General features: G+C 39.9%; 1 protein-coding gene across 1 annotated transcript in view; it reads left to right on the top strand.

Annotated features, from left to right (window-relative positions):
• The first annotated feature begins 276 nt into the window (after positions 1–276).
• The window catches only part of TAF1C (TATA-box binding protein associated factor, RNA polymerase I subunit C), a 385,888-nt gene continuing 377,635 nt past the window's right edge, over positions 277–8,529 (top strand). Inside the window, exon 1 of the mRNA XM_053699633.1 lies at positions 277–364. The gene's annotated coding sequence lies outside the window, so the exon portion shown is untranslated. The remainder of the gene's footprint in view (positions 365–8,529) is intronic.

Raw genomic sequence — 8,529 nt, 5'->3', positions numbered from 1 at the left:
ATATTATAGGAGTGTTTATCAAACGCCACAGCCATATTTGTACTCTCACCGCTACATCTGTATACAAACACTACCGCCATATTTGTACTCTCACCGCTACACCACCGCCATATTTGTACTACCATACACTACAGTTACGACGGCCATCTTTTTACTCCCATCAGTGTCTAGACGCCATATACTTACTCTCAACCTCTATATCCGTGGTTTATTTATTAAGTTATCGCTATACAAAGACCGCTCTGATTGGATACGTAATATAGACGTAACGTACGGCGGCCTTTGAGATCCTAAAATATTAAAACCGCGGAATATAAAACTAAGAAGGAAACTGGGACGCCAGAAAGTTTTACACGTGTTTACTGTAGGTGCTGTGTGTGTATATACTGTCATGTGTACTGTGTGTGTATATACTGTAATGTTTACTGTGTGTGTATATACTGTCATGTGTACTGTGTGTGTGTATATACTGTCATGTGTACTGTGTGTATATACTGTAATGTTTACTGTGTGTGTATATACTGTCATGTGTACTGTGTGTGTGTATATACTGTCATGTGTACTGTGTGTGTGTATATACTGTCATGTGTACTGTGTGTGTATATACTGTCATGTGTACCATAGGGCTGTGTGTGTATATACTGTCATGTGTACTGTGTGTGTGTATATACTGTCATGTGTACCATAGGGCTGTGTGTGTATATACTGTCATGTGTACCATAGGGCTGTGTGTGTATATACTGTCATGTGTACTGTGTGTGTGTATATACTGTCATGTGTACTGTGTGTGTATATACTGTCATGTGTACTGTGTGTGTATATACTGTCATGTGTACTGTGTGTGTATACTGTCATGTGTACTGTGTGTGTATACTGTCATGTGTACTGTGTGTGTGTATATACTGTCATGTGTACTGTGTGTGTGTGTATATACTGTCATGTGTACTGTGTGTGTATACTGTCATGTGTACTGTGTGTGTGTATATACTGTCATGTGTACTGTGTGTGTGTATATACTGTCATGTGTACTGTGTGTATATACTGTCATGTGTACTGTGTGTGTATATACTGTCATGTGTACTGTGTGTGTATATACTGTCATGTGTACTGTGTGTGTATATACTGTCATGTGTACTGTGTGTGTATATACTGTCATGTGTACTGTGTGTATATACTGTCATGTGTACTGTGTGTGTGTATATACTGTCGTGTACTGTGTGTGTGTGTATATACTGTCATGTGTACTGTGTGTGTATATACTGTCATGTGTACTGTGTGTGTATATACTGTCATGTGTACTGTGTGTGTGTATATACTGTCATGTGTACTGTGTGTGTGTATATACTGTCATGTGTACTGTGTGTGTGTATATACTGTAATGTGTACTGTGTGTGTGTATATACTGTCATGTGTACTGTGTGTGTGTATATACTGTCATGTGTACTGTGTGTGTGTATATACTGTCGTGTGTACTGTGTGTGTGTATATACTGTCGTGTGTACTGTGTGTGTATATACTGTCATGTGTACTATGTGTGTGTATATACTGTCATGTGTACTGTGTGTATATACTGTCATGTGTACTGTGTGTGTGTATATACTGTCATGTGTACTGTGTGTATATACTGTCATGTGTACTATGTGTGTATATACTGTCATGTGTAGTGTGTGTGTATATACTGTCATGTGTACTATGTGTGTATATACTGTCATGTGTAGTGTGTGTGTATTTACTGTCATGTGTACTGTGTGTGTATTTACTGTCATGTGTACTGTAGGTGCTATGTGTGTATATACTGTCATGTGTATATACGGTCATGTGTACCATAGGGCTGTGTGTGTATATACTGTCATGTGTACCATAGGGCTGTGTGTGTATATACTGTCATGTGTACCATAGGGCTGTGTGTTTATATACTGTCATGTGTACTATAGGGCTGTGTGTGTATATACTGTTATGTGTACTATGTGTGTGTATACTGTCATGTGTACCATAGGGCTGTGTGTGTATATACTGTCATGTGTAGTGTGTGTGTATTTACTGTCATGTGTACTATGTGTGTATATACTGTCATGCGTACTGTAGGGCTTTGTGTGTATATACTGTCATGTGTACTGTGTGTGTATATACTGTCATGTGTACTATAGGGCTGTGTGTGTATATACTGTCATGTGTACTGTGTGTGTATACTGTCATGTGTACCATAGGGCTGTGTGTGTATATACTGTCATGTGTACTGTGTGTGTATACTGTCATGTGTACCATAGGGCTGTGTGTGTATATACTGTCATGTGTACCATAGGGCTGTGTGTGTATATACTGTCATGTGTACCATAGGGCTGTGTGTGTATATACTGTCATGTGTACCATAGGGCTGTGTGTGTATATACTGTCATGTGTACTATAGGGCTGTGTGTGTATATACTGTCATGTGTACCATAGGGCTGTGTGTGTATATACTGTCATGTGTACTGTGTGTGTATACTGTCATGTGTACCATAGGGCTGTGTGTGTATATACTGTCATGTGTACCATAGGGCTGTGTGTGTATATACTGTCATGTGTACCATAGGGCTGTGTGTGTATATACTGTCATGTGTACCATAGGGCTGTGTGTGTATATACTGTCATGTGTACCATAGGGCTGTGTGTGTATATACTGTCATGTGTACCATAGGGCTGTGTGTGTATATACTGTCATGTGTACTATAGGGCTGTGTGTGTATATACTGTCATGTGTACCATAGGGCTGTGTGTGTATATACTGTCATGTGTACTATAGGGCTGTGTGTGTATATACTGTCATGTGTACTGTGTGTGTATATACTGTCATTTGTACCATACGGCTGTGTGTGTATATACTGTAATTTGTACTGTAGGTGCTGTGTGTGTATATACTGTCATTTGTACTATGTGTGTGTGTATACTGTCATGTGTACCATAGGGCTCTCTGTGTGTATATACTGTCATGTGTACCATAGGGCTGTGTGTGTATATACTGTCATGTGTACTATAGGGCTGTGTGTGTATATACTGTCATGTGTACCATAGGGCTGTGTGTGTATATACTGTCATGTGTACCATAGGGCTGTGTGTGTGTATATACTGTCGTGTACTATAGGGCTGTGTGTGTATATACTGTCATGTGTACTATAGGGCTGTGTGTGTATACACTGTCATGTTTAGTGTGTGTATTTACTGTCATGTGTACTATGTGTGTATATACTGTCATGTGTACTATAGGGCTGTGTGTGTATATACTGTCATGTGTACTATAGGGCTGTGTGTGTATATACTGTCATGTGTACCATAGGGCTGTGTGTGTATTTACTGTCAGGTGTACTATGTGTGTATATACTGTCATGTGTACCATAGGGCTGTGTGTGTATATACTGTCATGTGTACCATAGGGCTGTGTGTGTATATACTGTCATGTGTACCATAGGGCTGTGTGTGTATATACTGTCATGTGTAGTGTGTGTGTATTTACTGTCATGTGTACTATGTGTGTATATACTGTCATGCGTACTGTAGGGCTTTGTGTGTATATACTGTCATGTGTACTGTGTGTGTATATACTGTCATGCGTACTGTAGGGCTTTGTGTGTATATACTGTCATGTGTACTGTGTGTGTATATACTGTCATGTGTACTATAGGGCTGTGTGTGTATATACTGTCATGTGTACTGTGTGTGTATACTGTCATGTGTACCATAGGGCTGTGTGTGTATATACTGTCATGTGTACCATAGGGCTGTGTGTGTATATACTGTCATGTGTACCATAGGGCTGTGTGTGTATATACTGTCATGTGTACCATAGGGCTGTGTGTGTATATACTGTCATGTGTACCATAGGGCTGTGTGTGTATATACTGTCATGTGTACCATAGGGCTGTGTGTGTATATACTGTCATGTGTACTATAGGGCTGTGTGTGTATATACTGTCATGTGTAGTGTGTGTATTTACTGTCGTGTACTATGTGTGTATATACTGTCATGCGTACTGTAGGGCTTTGTGTGTATATACTGTCATGTGTACTATAAGGCTGTGTGTGTATATACTGTCATGTGTACTATGTGTGTGTGTATACTGTCATGTGTACCATAGGACTGTGTGTGTATACTGTCATGTGTACAATAGGACTGTGTGTGTGTGTATACTGTCATGTGTACCATAGGACTGTGTGTGTATATACTGTCATGTGTACTATGTGTGTGTGTATATACTGTCATGTGTACTATGTGTGTGTATTTACTGTCATGTGTACTGTGTGTGTATATACTGTCATGTGTATATACGGTCATGTGTACCATAGGGCTGTGTGTGTATATATGGTCATGTGTACCATAGGGCTGTGTGTGTATATACTGTCATGTGTACCATAGGGCTGTGTGTGTATATACTGTCATGTGTACTATAGGGCTGTGTGTGTATATACTGTCATGTGTACTATAGGGCTGTGTGTGTATATACTGTCATGTGTACCATAAGGCTGTGTGTGTATATACTGTCATGTGTACCATAGGGCTGTGTGTGTATATACTGTCATGTGTACCATAGGGCTGTGTGTGTGTGTATATACTGTCATGTGTACTATAGGTGCTGTGTGTGTATATACTGTCATGTGTACCATAGGGCTGTGTGTGTACTGTATATACTGTCATGTGTACTGTGTGTGTATATACTGTCATTTGTACCATACGGCTGTGTGTGTATATACTGTAATTTGTACTGTAGGTGCTGTGTGTGTATATACTGTCATTTGTACTATGTGTGTGTGTATACTGTCATGTGTACCATAGGGCTGTGTGTGTATATACTGTCATGTGTACCATAGGGCTCTGTGTGTATATACTGTCATGTGTACCATAGGGCTGTGTGTGTATATACTGTCATGTGTACTATAGGGCTGTGTGTGTATATACTGTCATGTGTACCATAGGGCTGTGTGTGTATATACTGTCATGTGTACTATAGGGCTGTGTGTGTATATACTGTCATGTGTACCATAGGGCTGTGTGTGTATATACTGTCATGTGTACCATAGGGCTGTGTGTGTGTATACTGTCATGTGTACCATAGGGCTGTGTGTGTATATACTGTCATGTGTACCATAGGGCTGTGTGTGTATATACTGTCATGTGTACTATAGGGCTGTGTGTGTATACACTGTCATGTTTAGTGTGTGTGTGTATTTACTGTCATGTGTACTATGTGTGTATATACTGTCATGTGTACTATAGGGCTGTGTGTGTATATACTGTCATGTGTACTATGTGTGTGTATACTGTCATGTGTACCATAGGGCTGTGTGTGTATATACTGTCATGTGTAGTGTGTGTGTGTGTATATACTGTCATGTGTACTATGTGTGTATATACTGTCATGCGTACTGTAGGGCTTTGTGTGTATATACTGTCATGTGTACTGTGTGTGTATATACTGTCATGTGTACTATAGGGCTGTGTGTGTATATACTGTCATGTGTACCATAGGGCTGTGTGTGTACTGTATATACTGTCATGTGTACTGTGTGTGTATATACTGTCATGTGTACTATAGGGCTGTGTGTGTATATACTGTCATGTGTACCATAGGGCTGTGTGTGTACTGTATATACTGTCATGTGTACTGTGTGTGTATATACTGTCATGTGTACTATAGGGCTGTGTGTGTATATACTGTCATGTGTACCATAGGGCTGTGTGTGTACTGTATATACTGTCATGTGTACTGTGTGTGTATGTACTGTCATGTGTACCATAGGGCTGTGTGTGTATATACTGTCATGTGTACCATAGGGCTGTGTGTGTACTGTATATACTGTCATGTGTACTGTGTGTGTATATACTGTCATGTGTACCATAGGGCTATGTGTGTATATACTGTCATGTGTACCATAGGGCTGTGTGTGTGTATATACTGTCATGTGTACCATAGGGCTGTGTGTGTATATACTGTCATGTGTACTATAGGGCTGTGTGTGTATATACTGTCATGTGTAGTGTGTGTATTTACTGTCATGTGTACTATGTGTGTATATACTGTCATGCGTACTGTAGGGCTTTGTGTGTATATACTGTCATGTGTACTGTGTGTGTATATACTGTCATGTGTACCATAGGGCTGTGTGTGTACTGTATATACTGTCATGTGTACTGTGTGTGTATATACTGTCATGTGTACCATAGGGCTGTGTGTGTATATACTGTCATGTGTACCATAGGGCTGTGTGTGTACTGTATATACTGTCATGTGTACTGTGTGTGTATATACTGTCATGTGTACCATAGGGCTGTGTGTGTATATACTGTCATGTGTACCATAGGGCTGTGTGTGTATATACTGTCATGTGTACCATAGGGCTGTGTGTGTATATACTGTCATGTGTACCATAGGACTGTGTGTGTATATACTGTCATGTGTACCATAGGACTGTGTGTATATACTGTCATGTGTACCATAGGACTGTGTGTGTATATACTGTCATGTGTACCATAGGACTGTGTGTGTATATACTGTCATGTGTACTGTGTGTGTATATACTGTCATGTGTACCATAGGACTGTGTGTGTATATACTGTCATGTGTACTGTGTGTGTATATACTGTCATGTGTACCATAGGACTGTGTGTGTATATACTGTCATGTGTACTGTGTGTGTATATACTGTCATGTGTACTGTGTGTGTATATACTGTCATGTGTACCATAGGGCTGTGTGTGTATATACTGTCATGTGTACTATGTGTGTGTATACTGTCATGTGTACCATAGGACTGTGTGTGTATATACTGTCATGTGTACTGTGTGTGTATATACTGTCATGTGTACTGTGTGTGTATATACTGTCATGTGTACTCTGTGTGTGTATATACTGTCATGTGTACTATGTGTTTGTATATACTGTCATGTGTACTATGTGTGTGTATATACTGTCATGTGTACTGTGTGTGTGTATATACTGTCATGTGTACTGTGTGTGTATATACTGTCATGTGTATATACTGTCATGTGTACTGTGTGTATACTGTCATGTGTACTATGTGTGTGTATATACTGTCATGTGTACTATGTGTGTGTATATACTGTCATGTGTACTGTGTGTGTGTACTGTCATGTGTACTGTGTGTGTATACTGTCATGTGTACTGTGTGTGTATACTGTCATGTGTACTGTGTGTGTATATACTGTCATGTATACTGTCATGTGTACTGTGTGTGTGTATATACTGTCGTGTATACTGTCATGCATACTATGTGTGTGTATATACTGTCATGTGTACCATAGGGCTGTGTGTGTATATACTGTCATGTGTACCCATAGGGCTGTGTGTGTGTATATACTGTCATGTGTACCCATAGGGCTGTGTGTGCGCGTATATACCGTCATGTGTCCCATGGGGCGCTGTGCGCGTATATACCGTCATGTGTCCCATGGGGCGCTGTGCGCGTATATACTGTCATGTATACTATGTGTGTATATACCGTCATGTGTCCCATGGGGCGCTCTGCGTGTATATACCGTCATGTGTCCCATAGGGCGCTGTGCGTGTATATACCGTCATGTGTCCCATGGGGCGCTGTGCGTGTATATACCGTCATGTGTCCCATGGGGCGCTGTGCGTGAATATACCGTCATGTGTCCCATGGGGCGCTGTGGGTGTATATACCGTCATGTGTCCCATGGCGGTATTTAAGGACAACATTTCCCTTTTTTACAATTCTGTTGCTTTCATAAACGTCACTAATACAGATTTCAGTAACAAGGGATACTGTATACAACTATAATAGCTCATATACAACTATATACAACTATAATAGCTCATATACAACTATAATAGCTCATATACAACTATAATAGCTCATATACAACTATAATAGCTCATATACAACTATAATAGCTCATATACAACTTTATACAACTATAATAGCTCATATACAACTTTATACAACTATAATAGCTCATATACAACTTTATACAACTATAATAGCTCATATACAACTTTATACAACTATAATAGCTCATATACAACTATAATAGCTCATATACAACTATAATAGCTCATATACCCAAGTATTCAGGTCTTCTTATTTAGATATTCTAATGAAAACCAGCACAATGCTATCTATATGGCACACATGAAGTAGCATTGTCTAACTGTAGTGCACAGGAGAGAGCACAATGTTATCTATATGGCACACATGAAGTAGCACGGTCTAACTGTAGTGCAAGGAAGTGAGCACAATGCTATCTATATGGCACACATGAAGTGGCACTGTCTGGCTGTAGTGCACGGAAGTGAGCACAATGCTATCTATATGGCACACATGAAGTGGCACTGTCTGGCTGTAGTGCAAGGAAGTGAGCACAATGCTATCTGTATGGCACACATGAAGTAGCACTGTCTAACTGTAGTGCAATGAAGTGAGCACAATGCTATCTATATGGCACACATGAAGTAGCACTGTCTAACTGTAGTGCACGGAAGTGAGCACAATGCTATCTATATGGCACACATGAAG

Source organism: Bombina bombina, chromosome 2 (assembly GCF_027579735.1).
Source record: "Bombina bombina isolate aBomBom1 chromosome 2, aBomBom1.pri, whole genome shotgun sequence".
Classification (NCBI taxonomy): Eukaryota; Metazoa; Chordata; class Amphibia; order Anura; family Bombinatoridae; genus Bombina; species Bombina bombina.
Note: the sequence above shows the minus strand (reverse complement) of the source record. Positions and strands in the feature narration are given on the sequence as shown.